This window comes from Octodon degus, unplaced genomic scaffold (assembly GCF_000260255.1).
Source record: "Octodon degus isolate 3935 unplaced genomic scaffold, OctDeg1.0 scaffold00265, whole genome shotgun sequence".
NCBI classification, from domain to species: domain Eukaryota; kingdom Metazoa; phylum Chordata; class Mammalia; order Rodentia; family Octodontidae; genus Octodon; species Octodon degus.
In genome coordinates this window covers 2,658,636-2,667,429 of record NW_004524841.1, presented here as the reverse complement: position 1 = coordinate 2,667,429, position 8,794 = coordinate 2,658,636, and the positions used below count along the sequence as shown (strand labels likewise).

The following is an 8,794-nucleotide window of genomic DNA, read 5'->3' as shown; positions in this document are numbered from 1 at the left end:
AAAGCCAAGGAATTCAAGTTGCATTGGGAAAAACTTCTTTCTGGTTCAGCACATCACTTGCTCTGGTCTGCATCATGACAAAGAGGTCATTTGGAGAAAAAAAATAAAAACTAGTACACAAGAAAAAAACTATGTTTCTCTCTTCCATTCATTCCCTGACTCAGAATGCAGAATAATGCAGCAACTAGAGAAGAGGGCACGTTCCCTGTGCTCCGTGTCACGGCTCAGGTGTGTTCGCCTTCCTGCCCGCACTTCTGCAGACCTCTGGGTAAATACGAGCAAACAACAGGACAGTAAGTATATGCACAGAAGCAGGAGGAGATGCAAGGAGGGACAGGTGGCAGCTGCTGGCTTCTGCTACACGGACAGAGAGTGGTGCGGGTTGTAATTTGATTTTGCATTGTGGTGGTTCACATATCACAGAATCATCCACTGGAAAAAGAGGATATGTCAGCTGAACAAATGGTGTAGAAAACTGAGTGCATCGACCCGCTCTTCATATCTCTGAAAAAGAGACATTTTTGTGAAAGGTATGGGTATAGGGAAGAAAAAGTCTATTTACTATGCCTAATGGGCATAGTAAAGAAAGTCGGGATTCATTTCACTTTGTTCAAGCAAAAGCAAAAAAAGAAAACCAATATGAGTCTGTAGGAAAAGTTACAAGTTAAGAAAAACAGTATTAGCTCTCTGCCCTCTATTTTCCCAGTTTTAGCCTCTCTTTCCAGTGTGGTCACTGCCCTCAGCCCATTCAGGATCATGGCAACAGCAGAGGTATTGAACATTGGAAAAAAAAAAAAAAAAACAACTCTATTAGGGTAGAACAAAAGAAGTCTATGAATTGTTAGATAATCCAGGAAAAGCCCTCCCGCAGTCCAAGGACCAGATTACAGCTGGAAATGCAGCCAGAAGGAATCATCTGGAAGAGCTGCCATCTCCAATAAGATGACCAGTTGCGTTTTCCAGTTGTTACAGGAAGCAGGTATCAAAACTGCTTTCACCAGAAAATGTGGAGAGAAAACTTTCATTGCACCCCACTGTGAAATGATTCCAAATGAGTGTGTTTGCAGAAGAATGGCAACTGGTTCTTTTCTCAAAAGAAATCCTGGCATCGAGGAAGGATTTAAGTTTTACCTGCCTAAAGTGGAGCTATTTTTCAAGGATGATGCTAATAATGATCCACAGTGGTCTAAGGAACAGCTAATTGCTGCAAAATGTTGCTTTGTGATAGGCCAAGCTGAAGTGGGTATCATGAGTCATGCTACTCAAGCTATTTTTGATAAACTGGAGAAATCCTGGTTGCCCCAGAACTGTACACTGGTTGATATGAAGACTGAATTTGGTGTTCATATCAACTGCCAAAGAAATTGTTCTCACTAATGCTACTGATAATGATTCCCGGAGACTCTGGCCATCAGGAGATTGAAGCCAGCAGAAAGACAAACAGTCTTACCCGGACCTCAAGGAAGTAACCCCGGAAGGGCTCCAGGTGGTAAAGAAGAACTTTGAATGGGTTGCAGAAAGAGTACTGTTGCTTCTGAAATCAGAAAGCCAGTGCAGGGTTGTAGTGTTGATGGGCTCAACTTCTGATCTTGGTCACTGTGAAAAAGTCAAGAAGGCTTGTGGAAATTATGGAATCCCCTCTGAACGTTGAGAACATCTGCCCACATAGGCCCAGATGAAACTCTGAGGATTAAAGCTGAGTGTGAAGGACAGGGCATTCCAATTGTGTTCCTGGCAGTGGTGGGCAGAAGCAATAGCTTAGGCCTGGTGACGTCTGGTAACACTGCATATTCAGTTACCAGCTGTCTTCCCCTCACATCAGACTGGGGAGCTCTGGACATGTGGTCTTCTCTGAGACTATCCAGTGGTCTCGACTCTTCGACCATACTTTTTCCAAAGGGATCAGCTCAGTTTGATGCTCAGATATGTGGATTAAATAACCACTTCATATGGGCCAAACTGCAAGCAAGCATACTGAACACATGGATTTCCTTGAAACATGCTGACATGAAAATGAGAGAATCCAATTTCTAAGAATGTCATTCCATTGGTTGGGGGGGGGGGTCCTATACATTCCTAGTTTAGCTGCAGAAAAATAAGCAAAATAGAAAAAAATGATTCTTGGTCAGAGAAAACAAATTTTTAAAAAAAGAAAAGAAAACAGTATTAAAGAGATCAGGAAAAAGCTAACTTCTGAAAATAAACTCTTCTTACTCCAGAAAAAAAAAAAAAAAGCTGCAAACTCTGTCCTTCTAAGTAAATATAGTATAAAAATACACAGGTTGTAACAAAGAGGAGTAGAAAAATATGAGATAGTAAAATGATGAATGATTTTAAAGAAATTTAAAACAGTACAGGACCCAACAGTGTTTGGCAAATTGTTTGGCAATATTTACTAAAGCTGATTTTATGTGTTCTCTATTTCCCAACAAACTGTCATGGGGATATTTACCCTAAGAAATATCACAGGGGCCTCAGGTTACAAATTTTAAGATGTTTATGACAGCACTGTTTGTAACTTCCAGAAACCATGACAACCCAGCAAGTCCTGCTAGAGACAACACAATGCTATACTCAGTTGACAGGATATCGTACAAAATGCAAATGATTGGCCAATAATGGTGCAAAATGACTTGTAAAAAGAGGCAAACCAAAAACTCCACATTGGCTAATTTCATGCATATAAAGTTTAAAAATTGAACTATAACACTTAGTTTGATAGCATACTTTGGCTATCAAACCCTTTAAACAGAAAATGGTAGTGATTACTAACAAAGGCAGAAGGGTGTGATCCTCCAGGATACCAAAGAGGGTGTGCTTCAAATGCTGCAGTGTTCCCTCTGCAGGTGAGCTGTACACTTAGGATTTATAGACTTTTCTTCATGTGGGTTATCTTATTTTTTACACTATTATAAGCATATTAATAAAATTAAAATCTAGGTTGAGGGGAAAGATAGCTTTGATAAAAGTGAAATGTGAGAATGGATTTGTCTCCTGTTATAGAGTATAAAGGCAGAGACTAAAGAACAGGAGGTAAGATAATGATTATGAAGGAAAACAAACAGAGAGACTGAAATTTAGGCAACAAATATTCCCAGAAAAAAAAATTCTGAAATGAAACACAAGTTTATGGCCATGCCAGCCCTGCCCCTGGGTGCACTGAGAGGGTGATTGAGACTGGGCATGGTGGTACGCGCTTGTAATCCCAGCACTTGGGAAGCAACAGGAGAATCACTACGAGTCTGATCTAGTAGTGAGACTCTGAACATCCTGAGACTTCCCTAAAACACACACCCACACATACACACACACACACACACACACACACACACACGTTTATAATACATACGAAGCTAAAAGCCTTTATATAAAATAACTTACTCAACCCCTAGAGCAATGTATGAGTTTAGATACCATCATAACATTCTTAAACTAGGGGGCAATGAAGATCTGAACTCTCCAGGGCCTTACAGGGGGTGCTTGGGTAAGAAATAGGAGGGAGCCAGGAGCCCCATCAGTGAGCTTCTAAAGTCAGTTCTTGGAACCACTGTACCACCTGCTTCTAATTATTCCTGTTCTGGATTAAAGTAGAATATACTGTGGCACTGAAGCTCAAAGGAAGGTGAAAGAAAGTATTTTTAAAATTTCAGGTTCAATTCATATATAATGCTTCCAAGAATTATATATGCCGCTGTCTTACTCTGTTTAAGCTGCCACTGCAAAACTGCCACTAACTGGGTGGCTTATGGACAGAAATATATCATGATTCTGGAGGACAGGAAATCCCAAGTCAAGATGCCAGTAGATTTGGTGTCTGGGTAGGGCTGCTTTCTCACACGCAGTCTTCTCACTCTGACCATACATGGCAAGAGGAGAAAGGGAGCCCCTCTTTGTCTTTGATGGCTCCATCTGCAATCACCCCTAAAGATCCATCCTCCTAACATCAGCCTTGTCAGCCTTGTAGTGAGGATTTCAATGTGAACGGCAGAGGGACACAACCATTAAGACCATGACAGCAGCCAAGAAGTCTCATAATTGTGAAACCAGTAAGGCAAACTCATTTATTTCAGAAAATAGAGCCTCCTGTGTATAATTTTTTAACTTTAAGACAAAATTCACTGGAACAAGAGAAGACACCAAAAAAAGAGGTGAAAATGAAGAAGGAATGACATAGGAATCTTGTCTCAAACTACTGTCCAAAAGTGAATGAAACAAAGATAGACATAATATTGTAGGAACATCTTTTAAAAGAAAACTAAAGCAATGCCAATACATTCTTGATGGATGTAACTTTTAAACATCTCTTTATGATAACCCGACTTTTAAGCCCAGAACACAGTAACAAATATTGAGTGGGTGGAGTGCAGTGAGAATGTGGAGAATAAGCTGATCTGCTCAAACACGGAGATCAATAGCACGTTTCCCTCCTTGATGTTTAGGGAACGCTTTGAAAAACTGAAAACTAAGTAGTATGAGAAGTGTGTGTGTGTGTATGTGTATGTGTGTGTGTGTGTGTGTATGTGTGTGTGTTTAAGGCTGTGTGTGTGTTCAAAGGAAGATAAAAGCAAAGAAAATGAGATCCATATATCAAAACAATGGAAATGCAAAGAAATATGAAAACAGAACATGAAACAAATAGGACTGAATGCATTAAAGTTGAAGGGTTGTAGATTGTATGCAAAGCTGCTGTTTTTAAGAGCCCCGTCCAATACAAAGTGACGTGAAAGTAGAAAAAAATATGCATGAAGGACAGAGGCAAACAAAGAAGAAGCAACAGTGAAAACATGACTATTTGCTGGGGTTGTAGCTCAGAGGCACAGTGCCTGCCTGGCATGCACAAGGCCCTGGGTTCAATTCCTGGGACAATAATAATGATGATGATGATGATGATGATGATGATGATGATGATGATGATGATGATGATGATAATGAATTAAGAAGACTTTAAAACCCACTGCATTACATCTGGCAAATAGGGTCTCTTTATATTGCATTAATGAGTGAAACATGTCTTAGTACCATAGTAATAGTCATATCTTTATACGCTGACTAGAACTGTATTGAAACACTTACAGGAAAAGATTGCTTTGAAACATCAAGGCCTATTTTCAGTAACTCAGCAGTAGCAGGAGACTTTGTCAGTCTCCATTTAGACAAATCAAATAGGCAAAAAATAAATAAGGGCGATGTTTTAAGAAACACATTTATGACCAGTCTAAAGGTGATCTAATGCTAATCATCTGATGGTAATCTAATTATGTATCTTATGAACCAGAAAAATACCTTCTGGAAACATCTTAAACAAAAAAGCCCCAAAATTATCATCATGATTAATTTTAAAATGACCTGAGAACACAACCTATAAATAGACATTTAGAGGAAAATATGCATAGAAATTTTAAACATTAAACAGAAAATATCAAAATAAATGAACTGAGTACCTTTTTCAAAAAAATCAAGCAAGCTAAAGGTAATCACAGGAAAAATTAATAAAAGAAGGAAATAATGAATATAAAAGCAGAAAAGAAAATTTAAATTAATAATTAACCCCAAAACATAGTTCTCTGGAAAAAACACCAGACAAATTTCTGCCAAATGCAATCAGGAAACAGACAGAAAGTATTCACTAGGAAAGAGGAGTTCAGATATAAAGATTTTTTTAAAAAAAAAAAAAAGTGATTAAAAGGTTTGAGGGCTGGTCTGATAGCTCAGTGGACTAAAGTGCCTGCTTAAGCAGAGTGCAGCAGCTGGGGTTCAGTCCCCGGTGTGCCGTGCTGGCCCTGCCCACGGGGTATTCTGAGAAGGTGACTGAGACTGAGTGGGGTGGCGCACATCCATAATCCCAGCACTTGGGAGGCTGAACACAGGAGAATCACTACGGAGTCTGATCTACATATGTAGTGAGACACTGTAGACCCCGTAGACCTCATTACAGGAAAAAAAATTTTTTGAAATCCAGGTGTGGTGGTGCACACCTGTAGTCTCAGCACTCAGAAAGCTGAGGGAGGGGGACCCTTTTGAGTTTGAGACCAGCTTGAGCTACAAAGGGAACTCAAGTCCAGCCTAGACTACATAGCGAGACCCTGACTTAAGAAGACCAAATATTGGGGGACTGCCCTTTAGCTCAGTTCTTTAAGGGGCTGCTTCTTCAACAAAGCAGTCAGGCTCAGGTTGCTGTGGTTCGATTCCTACAACTCAAGCCAGCCAAACCTGCCCTGAAGGCATTTGGAGCCAAAAAAAAAAAAGAAGACCAAATATCAATCAACCAATCATTTGAAAATCTAGCTAAAACAATGAAATAATACACATCAATTAATTCAGCAAAAATAATCACAAATATCTAACAAATAACAAGTAGTTGCCCTGGATGTCATGGCTGGACCACAGAAAACTGCACTGGTTTCCAGGACAAGCAAGTCTGGCGACTTGAATAGTGCACGTGAGCCCTCCCAAGCAGACAACAGACTGTGCTGAGAACACACACCTGGGTGCAGGTGGGACACGTGTGGCTCTGTCCACTGGGGCAAAGGAACACAGAATGAAGGGTGTGTTGTGTTGTGCTGTGTTGTGTTATGTTTTAACCTCCCTAACACATTAAAACCCAGTAACAATTTTTACTGTTCAAGAAGCCAAATTGAGCCAGGCATGGTGATTCACGCCTGTAATTCCAGCCCTTGAAAAGTTGAAGCAGGAGGATTGCTGACAGTTCAAGGCCAGCTGTGTACAGGTAGTCATGGAAACAAGCCATTCAGGGTGATCTTCACTGGGAACTATGAGAAAGAGAGAGAGAGAGAAAGAAAAAGAAAACAGAGGGAGAAAGAGACAGAGACAGACAGAGTTTCCCGGCAAAATAAGGTGCCTCCAAGCAGAGCAGCCACTCTCCTCCTGTCCCACAACCAGTCTCCAGGTTTTCTCTTCTGCCCACCCACTGTGGACATCATCCTTCAAGCCTCAGTGACCACAGGTAACTCCAGCTGCCCCGCTTGCTGACCACCCAGCCGTAGCCCTCTTTACCCTTTGCCCAGTGTACATTTCCCTGCTTAAATCTGCCCTGAGGTCCTCACTGCCTTCAACATAAAAGATGGACTTCTTCACCTGACTTGGCTCTTCAAACTCAGGCCCATAATTATCTGACTGGTATCATCTACTGTATTTTTCCCATTGGATTAATTGGGAAGCAGAAATTACCTACGTGCAATGAACTGCCCAGTTCTTGTGAGTGAAGTATTTGGTAGATGTTTCTCTCAGGTGTCAACATTCTTCTTGCAACACATGCCGAAGACAGTAGCAGGGCCTGGGAATGTGCTATGAACTTCAGTGATGGCGATGATGCTGGTGGGAACGAGGCGCTGGATATAGGCTACGTTGCATTAAACATAAAGAAATCTGGAGCCTGAGAAGAAGAGCAGAGGAGGAGATAAGCAGTAGAGATTCCAGGTAAGCGTGCAAACCCTCAGTCACAGGGAGCTGGCATTCCTCTTCCTGCTGGAGTTCCTCTATTCCACCCACAGTAGCAAGTAGATAGCAGTGCAAAGAAACCACCCAAGAGCTTCTCTAACCCCTGCTAAATGGTACTTAGGTGTGGTCAGAAAGCCGAAGCGAGCTCAAGAAGTTTCAGGACCCTTAGTGAAAGCTACAGGAGGTATCAGACAATTACGCAGCAGCACTCTGAGCATGGGTTGTCAGGAGCCAGAGCTGGACGGGTGAGTGTGCGAAGATTAGGGGCGGCAGACCGCAGAGCACTGGGCCTGCTCACCAGGAAGTAGCCACGGCTACTTTCTTTCTCAGCATCAAGAAAAGTAGCCAAGATACCTTTTATGACCATTCTGACTGTGGAGAAAACCAGAAGTCACATGGTGAATAAGGTAGAAGAGGACACACAGTGTGGTCGTTGATAAATTGTGTCAACTTGAGGTGTCAGAAGCGTGGCTGGATCGGCTCCGCGTGGTTCCGGGCCATGGGGGCCCACCCTAGGGTGCGCCGGGGCCCACACCAGAGTGACTTAGTACAAAAAGTGCATATAAAGGAGTGAGGAAGGCTTCTGTGTCGTCATGCCACTTTGCAGCTGTGCCACTTTGGAGAAGGGCCAACCTTCGCGGTGAGGAGTTAGTCTTCGCAGTCAGCGTAGAAGGAAGAGAGAGGTTCACGGACGCCGCAGCTGCGGCTCCTCCTCTGCTCTGCGTTGTTTTCTGCTGCCATGAACTGCTGCCCTTTGCCTTGGAGCCAGCAAAGTATAGACTGAAACCTCCACAAACTGTGAGCTAAGTAAACCTTTCCTTCCTTCATTTTCGGTGTTGATATTTGTCCCAGCTAGGAGTAAAAAGTAACTAAGACACACAGTGATGTTTTTCCTTTCCATCAGATGTCACTTGGCAGCAGCAGCAATTGGCCACTCTTCCTCAGAGTAGACTTCCATACCTGCTTCATGAAATATCAAGAACAATGAGATAAGTGTTTGTGAAACAAGTGTTCTGAAGGGGGTTAACAATGTTTCTTTGACTGTAATAAGCTTTTAAATTCAAAAACTCACCATATTTTTATTACTCCATGTTGGTGATCTTGTACTTAATTTATCTGTAAACAAAAAATGCTACTTAATCCTTTGTATTCTGTAGTCTTTAATGTCCTCATTTTGTCCTATACCATTAAGGAAAACTTCTAAAATAGTTCCTTTTTTTTTTTTTTTTTTTTTTGCGGTTCCAGGGATTGAACTTAGGCCCTTGAGCTTGCCAGGGAAGCACTTATTCTACTGAGCCATCTCCCTGGTCCTGATCTCTTGTACTTAATGACTCTG

At 41.7% G+C, this 8,794-nt stretch overlaps 1 pseudogene; it reads left to right on the top strand.

Moving 5' to 3' along the window:
* Window positions 1–756: 756 nt before the first annotated feature.
* On the top strand, window positions 757–2,034 carry LOC101590184 (annotated as a pseudogene).
* Window positions 2,035–8,794: the final 6,760 nt, after the last annotated feature.